The following is a 14,361-nucleotide window of genomic DNA, read 5'->3' as shown; positions in this document are numbered from 1 at the left end:
GACTCCAGATGGTATCAACCAGGCAAAACAGTCCTGGAGATGCTGGGGTGCACCATGAAATAAGTGCTGAAGAGCAGAGTGGGTTAGAACAACTGATGCAGGAAACTGTCCTGTAGTGAATAAGAGCACTGCTCTCCTAGCTTAGTATTGTCAACACTGAGCAGCAGCAGAAGTAAAAAGGGAACCTTCTTCTTGAGAGTACAGTCGTACCTTGGTTGTCAAATGCCTTGGTACTCAGACGTTTTGGCTCCCGAACGCCGCAAACCCGGAAGTGAGTATTCCGGTTTGCGAATGTTCTTTGGAACCTGAACATCGAATGGGGCTTCCACGGCTTTGGATGGGCTGAAGGAGCTTCCTGCAGCCAATCAGAAGCCATGCTTTGGTTTCCAAACTTTTTGGAAGTCGAACGGACTTCCGGAACAGAATACGTTCAACAGCCAAGGTTCCACTGTACAGGGAACACCAGTCATCTGCCAGTGTGGTGTAGTGGTTAAGAGCAGTAGACTCGTAATCTGGTGAACTGGGTTCGCGTCTCCATTCCTTCACATGCAGCTGCTGGGTGACCTTGGGCCAGTCACACTTTGAAGTCTCTCAGCCCCACTCACCTCAGAGAGTGTTTGTTGTGGGGAAGGAAGGGAAAGGAGAATGTTAGCCACTTTGAGACTCCTTCGGGTAGTGATAAAGCGGGATGTCAAATCCAAACTCCTCCTCTCCTCCTCCTCCTCCTCCTCCTCCTCCTCTCAAGGGCCGTATTCCCTTGGGAGTTTTCCATTGGGGGATTCTTGCTAGCAGTGGGTGGAGCCAGAGACAAAAGCATTCTGAATTAGTTAATTCAGAATAAAAACTAATCCAGACCCTCCAAATGTCCCTATTTTCCAGGGACAATCCTGGATTTACAGAAGCCGTCATGGTTTCTGATCTGATCACGGAATGTCTCACTTTTCCTTAGAATAAATAAAAAAATTCCTTCCAGTAGCACCTTAAAGACCAACTAAGTTAGTTCTTGGTATGAGCTTTCGTGTGCATGCACACTTCTTCAGATACACTGAAACAGAAGTTGCCAGATCCTTCTATATAGTGAGAAGGTGGGGAGGGGTGTTACTCAGAAGGGTGGTGGGAATGGGAGATAGGCAGATAGCTGAGAGAGCCTCTTGACGACTCTTAACGACTGTAATAGGTCTTACAGGAAAAGGCAAGGGGTGGGAAGGTGAGAAATGGTTTAGTTATGTATAGTGAGATAAGAATCCAATGTCTTTGTTCAGTCCAGGTCTTTTCATGGTTTTAAGTTTGGTAATGAGTTGTAATTCAGCAGCTTCTCTTTCCAGTCTATTTCTGAAATTCCTTTGTAGTAAAACAGCTACTTTGAGATCTTGTATAGAATGTCCTGGGAGATTGAAGTGTTCTCCTACTGGTTTCTCTGTTCTGTGATTCTTGATGTCAGATTTATGTCCGTTTATTCTTTGGCGTAAGGTTTGGCCTGTTTGTCCAATATAGAGAGCTGAAGGACACTGTTGGCATTTGATGGCATACACAATGTTAGACGATGAGCAATTAAATAGTCCCGAGATGGTATGTGTGATGTTGTTGGGGCCAGTAATGGTGTTGTCCGGGTGTATGTGGCAGCAAAGTTGGCATCTGGGTTTATTGCAGGCTCTGGTGCCAGTGTCTGTGTTAAGTCTGGTTGTAGTATTATTGTGGGTTAGGAGTTGTTTAAGATTGGGTGGCTGTCTGTAGGCAATGAAAGGTCTTCCTCCCAGAGCTTGAGAAAGAGAACTGTCATTGTCCAGGAGAGGTTGTAGATCTCTGATGATGCGTTGTACTGTTTTAACTTGGGAGCTGTATGTGATGACTAGAGGTGTTCTGTTATTATCTACTACTTTTCCTTAGAATGTCCCAGTTTTCATTGGCAAAATGTTGGAAGGTATGGAGTCATGCAACCCCTGAGCCAAGGAGATAACTAGCCATACAACCTTTAGAAGACATCTGAAGGCAGCCCTGTATAGGGAAGCTTTTAAATGTTTGATGTTTTATTATGTTTTTTCTATATGTTAGAAGCTGCCCAGAGTGGCTGAGGCAACCCAGTCAGATGGGTGGGGTATAATAATAATAATAATAATAATAATAATAATAATAATAATAATAATAATTTATTTATACCCCACCCTTCCTGGTTCAAAAACCAGGCTCAGGGCGGCTAACAACAAATTTAAAACAATTATAAAAGCAGTATAAAATACAGTATAAATACATGAATAACAATAAAATTCAAAATTCAAAAATCAATTTAGGGGAAATAAGCATTAGATAATCCCCAGGGCTAGCTGGCTGAATTGGTCCTACTTGGGCCAGCGAGGAGGCCAGGGGAGTATTAGCTGTGGGGTCTCAGAGCGGGTGATCTTCATAAAAGGAGAGGGGGAGGGAAGAGAAGAGAAGGGAAGGGAAATAAAAGATCAGGCTAAATTCAAATTAAAGGCCAGGCGGAATAGCTCTGTCTTACAGGCCCGACGGAAGGATGTTGAATCCTGAAGGGCCCATGTCTCATGGGACAGAGCATTCCACCAGGTTGGAGCCATCACTGAGAAGGCCCTGGCCCTGGTGGAGGATAGTCTGACTTCCTTAGGGCCTGGGACCTCTAAACTATAGTTATTCATGGACCTTAAGGTCCTCTGCGGGGCAGACCAAGAGAGACAGTCCAGTAGATAATTGAAATGGATGTAGTACCTATTTTCATTGGAGAAATGTTGGCGGGTATGCTAATCTAGAATAAAACTAATTAGGATTCCCCACCCCACCCCCAAAGAAGAACCCCCACTGCCTCTTCATAGGATGAAGGGGGTGAGCACTCTTAAAAGTTTGGGGGAATAAGAAGGAAACGTACAAAGTGGAGTCACCCAAGCATTGGTATTGGGACGTCTTCTTTTTGATTTGTTCACAAACTATCTTGAAGTAGGGCTGAGCAGTGAGGTGCCTAAGATTGCTGATGATGCTAAATTGTTCAGGGTTGTTCAAACAAGGAGAGATGGTGAAGAACTCTCCAGACCGAGTGAATGGGTGGTAAAATGGCAAATTCAGTGCCAAAGAAAGGATAGAGTTTGGGGCTTTGGGGCAAAATGTCTTGATTTCACAAATACACTCATGGGGTCAGAACTGGGGGTGACAGACCAGGAACGAGACCTTGGGGTCATAGTAGATAGCTTGATGGAGATGTTAACCCAGCATGCGGCAGCTGTGAAAAAGACAAACAAACATTAGGAATCATTGGAAAAGGAGTTGGAAAATGTTTCTCTACAACTAGACCTTTGGCTGATTAACATTCTATGGCCTTTCAAATGTCCCACCAAAACTTGTCATTGGGGCTCATGAAGGGAAGGGACTCTGTTGGGATGGAAGAATGGAGACATTGTGGACCATGTAAAATGAAATTGAGCCACAGATCATTCACCAGTGCTCTAGAAGGAACAAAGTCCATTGTGACTTTTTGCCAGACTCCTATTTTTGCTGAAGTTATGGCTTATTCCAATGCGCAACTTATTCTATTTCCCCTCGACCTGCTCTTGTCTATTCTCAGCATTAGGCAGAACCACTTTTGTTCTGAAAAAGCAATCAAAGAAGTGAACAAAAGCAAAGCCTCTCTCCCCCTCCTTTTTTTTCTTTTTTAGAAGAGAGCAAGGGAAAACCACTGTTCAATTTTTACCTTTCCAGCAGTATTCCATTCATTGATTTGCAGATGTGGGGTGTTTGAAAATTGCCAGTTGCAGGAGCTGGAAGTGGGTTTGAAAAATCATCAAGCTCCCTTTTTTTCAGGGACTGATTTGAAATGGCACCAAATGCCAAACGATTAGCTTTTTTAAAAATAGCATCAAGCCTTTTATTTCCAGTGGTACATTAAATGAAGCAATTGGTCGCACTAACCGGTTTTGCTTTATCCACAAGTTCCAGTTGGCAGGTGAAAGTTGCCCATGACTCACTTCCATAAAGCCATGATCTTAACTTCCATAAATCAGTGAGTCTGGTAGACCAGTGTGTGTGTGTGTGTGTGTGTGTGTGTGTGTGTGTGAGAGAGAGAGAGAGAGAGAGAGAGAGAACATATATAGATATGAAAATGAACAACATATATATACATATATTAGGACCAATGGAAGCTGCCTTATAAGGAGTCAGACCGATGTTCCATCTAGCTCAGTCTTGTCTACATTGGTCACAGCTCTTTGGAGCTTCAGACAGGAAGACCTTCCTTCCACTACCAGAAGATGCTAGGGATTGAACCTGGGACCTTGTGCAAGCAAGGCAGATGCTCTGCCTCTGAGCCACAGCCCTGCCTTAAATTTCATGGAAGCATATTGGAGGAAGGTGTGTGAATGGAGGCAATTTTGGGAGAGGGCTGCGAGCGTAAATGGGAAATGTTTTAATGATCAGCACTGGGATAGTGCATAACTAAACTTACTCACAGAAGAAGCTGGGTGAACTAGCAGTTAGAGTGTCGGACTGGGGCCTCAGAGACCTGGGTCCAAATCCCCATTCAGCCATACATCTCACTGGGTAATCTCACCTTGAACTACTCTGAGGAAAGGTGTGGGGGGTGGCGGGTGTCTTCTTCTTCTCTGACAATCCCTCGTAGCTGAGTAAGATAAACACGGTTTTATCAGTGAGTCTGTACGTGACTGTGGAGGCCAATGCTGGATCCACACGTCCTTCCACAATGGGGACATAGGTTTCCAGGCGGGAGTTGATCACGGTGAGGGTTTGCCAAGCTTGACTTCTTCTTAGCACATTTCCCCCTTTCAGCCTGAGTTTGAGCGTCTTCAAAGTCGTCAACAACAACAACAACAACAACAACAACAACAACAACAATTTATTATTTCTACCCCGCCGATCTGGCTCGGTTTCCCCAGCCACTCTGGGCAGCTTCCAACAAAAGTATAAAAATACATTAAAACATCAGTCATTAAAACCTCCCTAAACAGGGCTGCCTTCAGATGTCTTCTAAATGTCAGATAGTTGTTTATTTCTTTGACATCTGATGGGAGGTTGTTCCACAGGGTGAGCACCACTACCGAGAAGGCCCTCTGCCTGGTTCCCTGTAACTTTGCTTCTCACAGTGAGGGAACCGCCAGAAGGCCCTCGGAGCTGGACCTCAGTGTCCGGGCTGAACGATGGGGATGGAGACGCTCCTTCAGGTATACTTTGGTAAAGGCTGTTCTCCAACTGGAGCGCTCGCAGGCCAGTGCTTCCCAGTTGTTGGTGTTTATACTACATGTTTTTAGATTTGCCTTGAGAGAGTCTTTAAACCTCTTTTGCTGAACACCAGCATTACGCTTTCCATTTTAAAGTTTGGAATACATTACTTGCTTTGGAAGACGATCATTAGACATCCGCACAACATAACCAGTCCAACGAAGTTGATGTTGAAGAAGCATCGCTTCAACACTGGTGGTCTTTGCCTCTTCCAATACACTGCCGTTAGTTTGCCTGTCTTCCCAAGTGATGTGTAAAAATTTTCAGACACCGTTGATGGTGTATGATATACCCAGTGACAAGCAAGACTTGTCAAGCCTGAACAGATCTAAAAGAGGTTTTTTTAAATGGCAAGGGCTTCCTTGCCTTCCCTGTTCTCCACGTCTTCAGAAAGCTTGTGTAGGCGCCAACCCAACATTCCCATGTGTGATCTTGAAATGTGCAGAGCAGATGGGTGAGTCGCTGGCCTCCGTTCCTGTTTCCATTTTGATGCTCTTCAAAGGGGCATTTTCACACAGGATGCAGGAAACCTTGAGGGTCATTTCCTGCCCTTCCAAGTGAGAGGGGGAAGCCTCCAGAGAGCCCGCCCACCCCGGGGAAAGAGGGCTTGCAGATGTCAAGCTGACTTCCTAGCAAGGTCCGAGGGGCGGATGTGTCACTTACATCTTTGCCACTTGAAGATTGTGAGAACTTGGGGGAGCACCAAGCCACACGCAGATGAAGGGGGTGAAGAAGAGTTCAAGCGATGGACAGCTGCTCTCATAACAGCTCAGCCTTGCTGTGTCTTTAATATGTCACAGGGACAGTATCCTCGTTTCCCTCACTCCCAATTCCCTTCAGTTTCACTGTTGATTTCTTCAACACAAGATAAATAATCGATGTTGGGCACAAATGAAACAGCAGCCACCCACTCCGAAGCTTCCATAAAGGAGTATCCTGTAAATGATGGAGTGTTTGGCAACCATGAGGTCTACTGTCTTGTTCCTATATGAATCCAAATGGGAAATCTGTCCATTTCAGTTTCCCCCCCGTTTCTCATTTTTCTACCATTCTCAAGTTCAGTTGGCCACATTTCCACATAAGTATTGTTATGAGTTTGTTGGTGCCAGAGCTCTCTAATCCCTAGATCCTGTAAGTATTAGAATTTCATCAAGGCTTGGGGTGTTAAGATGAGTGCTAGACACTTCTAATTCCTGGATTCAGCAAGTGAATCAAGGTCTCTTATCCTCCTGGGTGATGGGCTATTAAGAGAACAAATGATCAAAGGGCTTGTGCTAGACGACAACTGGGTAGGGGCACTAGTGTTATAATCAGGAAAACTAACTTAATAGTCATACCTCGGGTTGAATGTGCTTCGAGATGAGCGCATTCAAGTTGCGCTCCACGGCAACCCGGAAGTAATGGAGCGCGTTACTTCCGCGTTTCACCGCTTGCGCATGCGCAGGTGCTCAAAATGACGTCACGCACATGCACAAAAGCGCCAAAACGTGACCCGTGCACGCACAGATGCGTGGACACAGATTACATTTGCTTCTAGATGTGAATGGGGCTCTGGAACGGATCCCATTCGCATCTAGAGGTATCACTGTATTCCCCACGTCCGGTCTGAATCCACCTTATTTCTTTCTTATTGCATCAGATTAAATTGCAGAGGTGGCAATAGCCCCAGCCTCTCTCTTGATCCAATACCAGAGAGATGAGCATTTCTGGGGCCCCTCCCCCCCCAAAATTGTCAACAATCATTTAGTCATTCAGTGCTGCCTTTCTTCTACAGGAGAATCACACCTGCTTTGCAACCCTAAGATCTATTCTCGGTTTTCCCCAAGCAAACTTCACCTTAAATTTATTCAGCAACCTATAAATGCTAAGGCTCCTGACAATATGCTCTCACTGTTGTTTTTCCCTTTGCTTCCCATCATTTTGTTGGGTGGTCTTGTATCAATCCTGCCTAGGCACAGATGTCACGCAGAGCCAGAAAAATGTAGACTGGAACCCCAGGGGAGTGTTGATGAAAATTGAAATTCAGAAGTGTTCGGTTCATGCTTTGAATGCGTAAGGATCTAGCAGAGGTAGGAAGCACATTCACCACAGAGCCTGGAGTATTTTTTACTTTTCTTGCAGTGGGTTGATAGGTTTGGCCACAGTGCTCATTCTAGGGCTGAGGAATCAGTGAAGCAGGATCATTTTAATACCAGAAGTTACATATAGGTGAATTGCTTTATTTCTAATCCATCTCACTTTTGGATGTGTCGACCTACAAGTCCACGACTGGAGGAGAAATTGGATTGATTCCATGCTTAAAAGCAAACCTAACTTATTCATGCTTCCCGAAATGATATGCAAATTGAAACACAGCCAGTCTTTGACATTCACACTGCTCCACATTTGGCAGTGCTGTTCTCTAGCCAGGTAACGTGTACAAAAAGGCACATGCCGAGGTAAAGCGTGCGTATCAATCCATATATTTGTGGAAATAGCATACAGAAATGCATTATATTAGGAAATTGCTTTGGAAAAATTTGTACATTAGGCAATTTTAAATGGATGTGGAAGTGTGGAAAACTGAACTCAAGGTTGCAAAAATGACAAACTGAGAGAAACCAAAACGGAGTTCCCCATTCATTGTTTCATCCCATTTCCACATGAACTGTGAGTGGCTTACATCATAAAAAAACATTATATACATGCTTGATAGCCACACTTTTCTTCTTTCAGTTCAAAACCTCCTGATGGCATGGTGGGTTTAAAAAAGATGGTTAATGTTAAAACTCCAAGGCCTGTGAGCACTTTCTGAAGTCCTTTCGCATGCTGCTAGGACCAGTCTCTTCACCTCTGAACTTCTTCAATGATGCACAACTTAGCAGCTTTTCCTAGGCAATGATCGAGACTGCTCAGTCAGGACGACGATCAGGAACAAAGCTGATGGCTAGTAACTTGATTTTGTAGTTTATTATATACGGCAGTAAACTCACAAGCTACAGTGGTGCCCCGCAAGACGAATGCCTCGCAAGACGGAAAACTCGCTAGACGAAAGGGTTTTCCGTTTTTTGAGGTGCTTCGCAAGACGAATTTCCCTATGGGCTTGCTTCGCAAGATGAAAACGTCTTGCAAGTTTGTTTCCTTTTTCGTAAAACCGTTAAAACCCAATGTGCATTGCTTGAAGAGGTGCAGTTGCGACTTGACTTCGAGGAGCAACTCATAGCACGCAGTGTTGTAGCCTTTTTTGAGGTTTTTGAAGACTTTGGCGATTTTTGAAGCTTTTCCAAAACTTCTTTTGCAGCCATTTGGTAAGTTAAACTTTTAAAACTTTTTTGAGGGTTTTTGGATTTTGGGTTGGGGTGTTTGGAATTCAAGGACTTGGTGTTGGGGAAGGGTTTGCAAGAATCTGGGAGCTTGTGTGGTTTTTTTCTGCATTTTTATGATTTTCTGTGACCATTGGGCCATGTTGTTGTTTTTTAAGAAAATTTTCTGGGTTTGAATTTCTGTGTGGTGGGTGGCTGGGGGAACAGTTGAGGAGGGGTTTGCAACAGTTGGGGAGGGGTTTGCAATTTCTGTGTGGTGGATGGGTGGCTGGGGGAACAGTTGAGGTTTTTGAAGACTTTGGTGATTTTTGAAGCTTTTCCAAAACTTCTTTTGCAGCCATTTGAGGTTTTAGAAGACTTTGGCAATTTTTGAAGCTTTCCCAAAACTTCTTTTGCAGCCATTTGGTAAGTTAAACTTTTAAAACTTTTTTTGGGTTTTTTGGATTTTGGGTTGGGTGTTTGGAATTCAAGGACTTGGTTCTGGGTTTGAATTTCTGTGTGGTGGGTGGCTGGGTGCTTTTGAATTTTTTGGATGTGAAGCACTGATTCTTTTCCCCCCCTGAGTTTGCGAAGCTAGGAGCTATGCTGCCATGGGACCCAAGAAGACTGCTGCTGCAGAGGCCGGCGAGAGGAAGAAGGAGAAGGTGACGCTGGAAATGAAGAAGGAGATCATCCGGAAGCACGAAGGTGGAATGCATGTGACAGACCTCGCCAGGGAGTACGGGAGGAATCCATTGACCATCGGGACCATCCTGAAGATGAGGGAGAAGATCCTTGCGACTGATGCAACCAGGATCGTAAAGAACCACCCAGCTGTTTTGGAGGAGGTCGAGAAGTTGCTGCTCATCTGGTTAGAAGAGAAGCAGTGTGCAGGGGACACAGTGACTGAGGCCGTCATTTGTGAGAAGGCCAAGGCCTTGCACACAGACCTCATCCAGGAACAGCCAGGAACCTCAGGCAAGCCAGAAGTCTTCAAGGCAAGCAGAGGTTGGTTTGACCGGTTCAAGGCAAGATCTGGAATCCACAGCGTGGTCAGGCATGGAGAGGCTGCCAGTTCAGATGTTCCTGCGGCTGAAGACTTTGCAGCGGAGTTCCTGGAGGCTGTGAAGACAGAGGGCTACGTTCCACAGCAGGTCTTCAACTGTGACGAGACCGGGCTGTTTTGGAAGAGGATGCCCAAAAGGACTTTCATCACACAGGAGGAGGCCAAGTTGCCTGGCCACAAGCCCATGAAGGACCGTCTGACCCTGCTCTTCTGTGCCAACGCAAGCGGCGACCTGAAGATCAAGCCCCTGCTGGTGTACCACTCGGAGAACCCACGGGCCTTCAAGAAACACAAGGTCAACAAGGAGCAGCTGAGTGTCATGTGGCGATCCAACAGTAAGGCTTGGGTCACACGTGTGCTGTTTGTTGACTGGGTCAATCTTGCTTTTGGCCCTGCTGTCAAACAGTACCTGCTGGACAACGACCTGCCGCTGAAGGCTTTGCTTCTGATGGACAATGCTCCTGCCCATCCTAAAGGCCTTGAGGTGGACTTGTTGGAGGAGTTCAGCTTCATCAGCATCATGTTCCTGCCGCCTAACACCACGCCACTGCTCCAGCCGATGGATCAGCAGGTCATTGCCAATTTCAAAAAACTCTACACCAAGGAGCTTTTCAGGCGATGCTTTGAGGTGACTGATTGCACCACCATCACCCTGCGGGAATTCTGGAAGGACCACTTCGACATCGTCACCTGCTTGAAGATGATCACCGCGGTTTGGAACGGGATCAGCCAGAGAAATTTGAATTGCGCTTGGCACAGCCTGTGGCCGGACTGTGTGGCACCAAGTCACTCTGATGCACCAGAGTCAACAGTGGTGCAGGACATTGTTGCCTTGGGGAGGACCATGGGCCTGGAGGTCACAGAGGAGGACATCAGCAAGCTGGTGGAGGAGCACGACGACGAGCTGACCACCCAGGAGCTGGTCGAACTGCAGGCAGAGGCTGCACAGGATCAGGCCTCGCTGGAAGAGGAGGAAGCAACTGAGGAACGACTGTCATCCAAAGAACTGAGGGACATTTGCATGAAGTGGAAGGATGTGCAGGCTTTTGCACAGTGGCACCACCCTGACAAGCACGTGGCACATGACCTTGTGAACACTTTTGATACGAGGGTCATGTCGCCTTTCAGGGAGGTTCTGAAAAGGCGGATGAAGCAGCAGACCATGGACAGGTTCTTCAGCAAGAAGCAAAGAGTGGAAGAGGAACCTTCTTCGAGTGGTCCCCCAGAGTCTTAGAAAATGTACTGTACACTTTGTTGATTTTTAAATGTTTTTCTGTCATGTTTAGAAACTTAATTTATTGTTCCTTCAATTTTTGAAATGCTCTTTACAGTATGTGTGACTTTAAAGAGCACTTAATAAACTCTTGTACCAAATTTGGCTTTGTTTGGACTTTTTTTGACCATAGGAACGCATTAATTGAATTTCAATGCATTCCTATGGGATTTCGTGCTTCGCAAATGAAAAATTCGGTAGACGAAAAAACTCGCGGAATGAATTAATTTTGTCTTGCGAGGCACCACTGTATATACAAGTTGTTGTTGTTGTTTAGTCGTTTTAGTCGTGTCCGACTCTTCGTGACCCCATGGACCAGAGCACGCCAGGCACCACTGTCTTCCACTGCCTCCCACAGTTTGCTCAAACTCATGCTGGTAGCTTCGAGAACACTATCCAACCATCTTGTTCTCTGTTGTCCCCTTCTCCTTGTGCCCTCCATCTTTTGCTGTATACAAGTTACTATATACAGACACGAACTTCATCACTCTCCAAGCACTCCAGATTACTCCTAACTAGCCAAACAATGTCATAGGTCATGCTGCCTATATGAGAGACCTCAGCCAATCACTGAGCTATTACTAGGTCCTCTTATCTCCAGGAAAATTTCTCCCATGCTCTGTCTCTCTAGTCTGTAGTCAAAACACTAATTGATCACTTACCAAACTGCACATAGACTATGAACTCCAACAACTAATACCTCACCAGATACCTGCATTAAAAAATTTTTTACTTGTTTAGAAAGCAGCTGCAATTATGATGTCAAATGAGAGCTTTCGCTGCCACCCCTCACTCCCCAACATTGACCATCTCACTAAGTCAACTTTAAGTGAGGTCTAACTGAGCACAACACTTTTAGTGAAAACTCCTCATTAAAAAAACAACGCTGTGGAACCAGTTGATTTGCATTGAACAACCAACACCTTTCTTGTTAGAGAATATATGGGCCTATGTAATTAAGCCTACTGAAAATACTGTATCCATGGATAATGGCATGACAAGTTAGAAGGAAGCCCTTTGGGGGCAATTAAATCGATCTTGTGCGGAGATGTCTTTCCTTTCAGTGAGGTTTCCAGTTTCCCAATATATTAGCAGTCCAACCGTCCAGCCTTACTCTGACAGGCTTTTGGGAACTGATGTGTTTTTAAGGAAAGGACTTCCCATGGTGCTGTGCTGTTTTCATTTTCCTTATTTTAATAGATTTGGGTTTTATATATTGCTTAAATCCTATTTATTTATTCGTTCATTTACTTCATAAAAGCTCTACACTGCTTGACTGTAAAAAAACACAAACACACACACACCAAACTACCTCAAAGTGGTTTGCAAAAAGATAAAGCAAGAACAATTCACAGCCATACTTTAAAACATACAAAAGTTAAAATACTAAAACAGATTAAAATCACCTCTACTTTCTAAGTAGGATCTGAGATCTGAGATAGATGGTAAGAGAAATTCTTCTTTTTTTGACTTTTTGTTTTATTTGAATTTATTTTGCGACACACTCAACACAAATTAAACATAAAAATGATGATGCATAATCAACACTAAAACTTACAAAAAAAACCAACAACCCAGAGAAATACAACTACAATGGTACCTTGGGTTACAGACGCTTCAGGTTACAGACGCTTCAGGTTACAGACTCCGCTAATCTAGAAATAGTACCTCGGGTTAAGAACTTTGCTTTAGGATGAGAACAGAAATCGTGATCCGGCGGAGCGGCGGCAGCAGGAGTCCACATTAGCTAAAGTGGTCTTCTGGTTAAGAAAAGTTTCAGGTTAAGAACGGACCTCCGGAATGAATTAAGTTCTCAACCCAAGGTACCAATAAAACAATGTAAAACATTGTTACTTACAAAAATCTATACAAACAAATTGACATCAATATATATATAATACCATTCTTCATTTTTTCTTTTCTTCCGATTGACTTCCTTCATCCTCAGCACGGTTTTCTTTTCGTTTTTGGTAAACTGTTTCCTTCTTAATTCTTTCTTTCTATTTTTGACTTACATACTTTAATTTATTTTGCAGAAGTTAATCGAAACAAGTCCAAGTATTAATTTGAGGGCACTGTTTTTTAAGATATTCTCTATATTCCCCCCAGACTTTTTGAATTTTTTGTTTGGGCTGATCCCTGATAGCTTCTGTCAATCTGGCTAATTCGATATAATCTAATAATTTATCTTGCCATTTTTTGTTGTTGCTTTCCCCCCAATTTCCCCCCAATTTTTGGCAATTAATGTTCTTGTGGCCCCTGAAGCATAAAGGATTTTCTTTTCTTTTCTTTGGCCATATCTGTATCAAGTATCTACAATAAAAAGGCTTCTGTTTTCTTAATAAAAATTTGTTTGAATATTTTCTTTAGCTCTTCATACACCATATCTCAGATGCCCTTGATTTTAATACATGCCCACCACATATGTATGAGTGTCCCCTCTACTTGATTACACCTCCAACACAGATTTGATTTTGTTTTATACATTTTGCATATTTTGGTTGGTGTTAAATACAATCTATAAAACATTTTTTATCAGGTTTTTCTTTATCGCTTTGCAAGCTGTAAATTTCCAACTTTCTTTTCATAATTTTTCCCATGGTGATAATTTGATAGTTTTACCTATATCTAAGAGCTATTCTTTGCCCAAAAGTATTTTCAGAAGTTGCTTCTGCAATCAGCATTTGGAAGGAGGGGTCAATGCCCAATTACAGGTGTCTCCAGAACTTGGCAAAACAACGAGGAATAAAAATTGGAAATAGATTCAAACAATCATTGTCTGTTTCTTGTAGTCAACAGTCAGTTCTGTTCCAAAGTGGTTGGCAATTGCTATAAAGCAAATAGGCAGAGGTTGTCAGACACATCAGTAAAATGAACAGCAATACGGAAGAGTCTATTAAAGACGCAAAAAGAAAGGAAAAAGGCCCATCATGGAGAAACTACCAAAAATGCCCTTCTTGTAGCAAGTGATCACTTTCCTGTTCAAAACAATGAAATACTGAGTGAAGTGGCTACAGTTCTCAGCAGCCCTGACCATGACTTGTAGGTGTCTCCAGATTGCCAGAATTTTGCACGAGGCATTCAGACGCAAACTTGAACTTTAGCTTTGTGCATTTAAAGTGGATTGAAGTACTAGGGCAAAAAGCCAACTTTTCCTTAAAATAATTTTCTGATTCTCCCCCTTCGGCCCCCCCCCCCAGTTTGGAAAGTTTCTCCAAAAGTTCTTGCAGGACTTAAACCAGGATCCTCTTGTGTCTGGACAGACCTCACTTTCTTCTAGCTAAGGAGGGAAGCTCCTTGAATTTACTCCAGTGTACAAAGAGAGATGGAGCCAGCCTGATCCATATCTGGTGGGACCAAACTTAACCAGGCAAGTTTCAGAGTCAGGACAGGACTGTTCCATTGTAGACTCCTTAAAGCAGGAATTGGCATGCTCTTTGCGCCAATGGGTACACTTGGAATTTTGAGAAAGTGCCATGAGCACCAATCACAATATGGCTGCCATG

Source organism: Podarcis bocagei, assembly GCF_964188305.1.
Source record: "Podarcis bocagei genome assembly, chromosome: 9".
Taxonomy (NCBI): Eukaryota; Metazoa; Chordata; class Lepidosauria; order Squamata; family Lacertidae; genus Podarcis; species Podarcis bocagei.
This window is presented reverse-complemented; position numbering follows the sequence as displayed.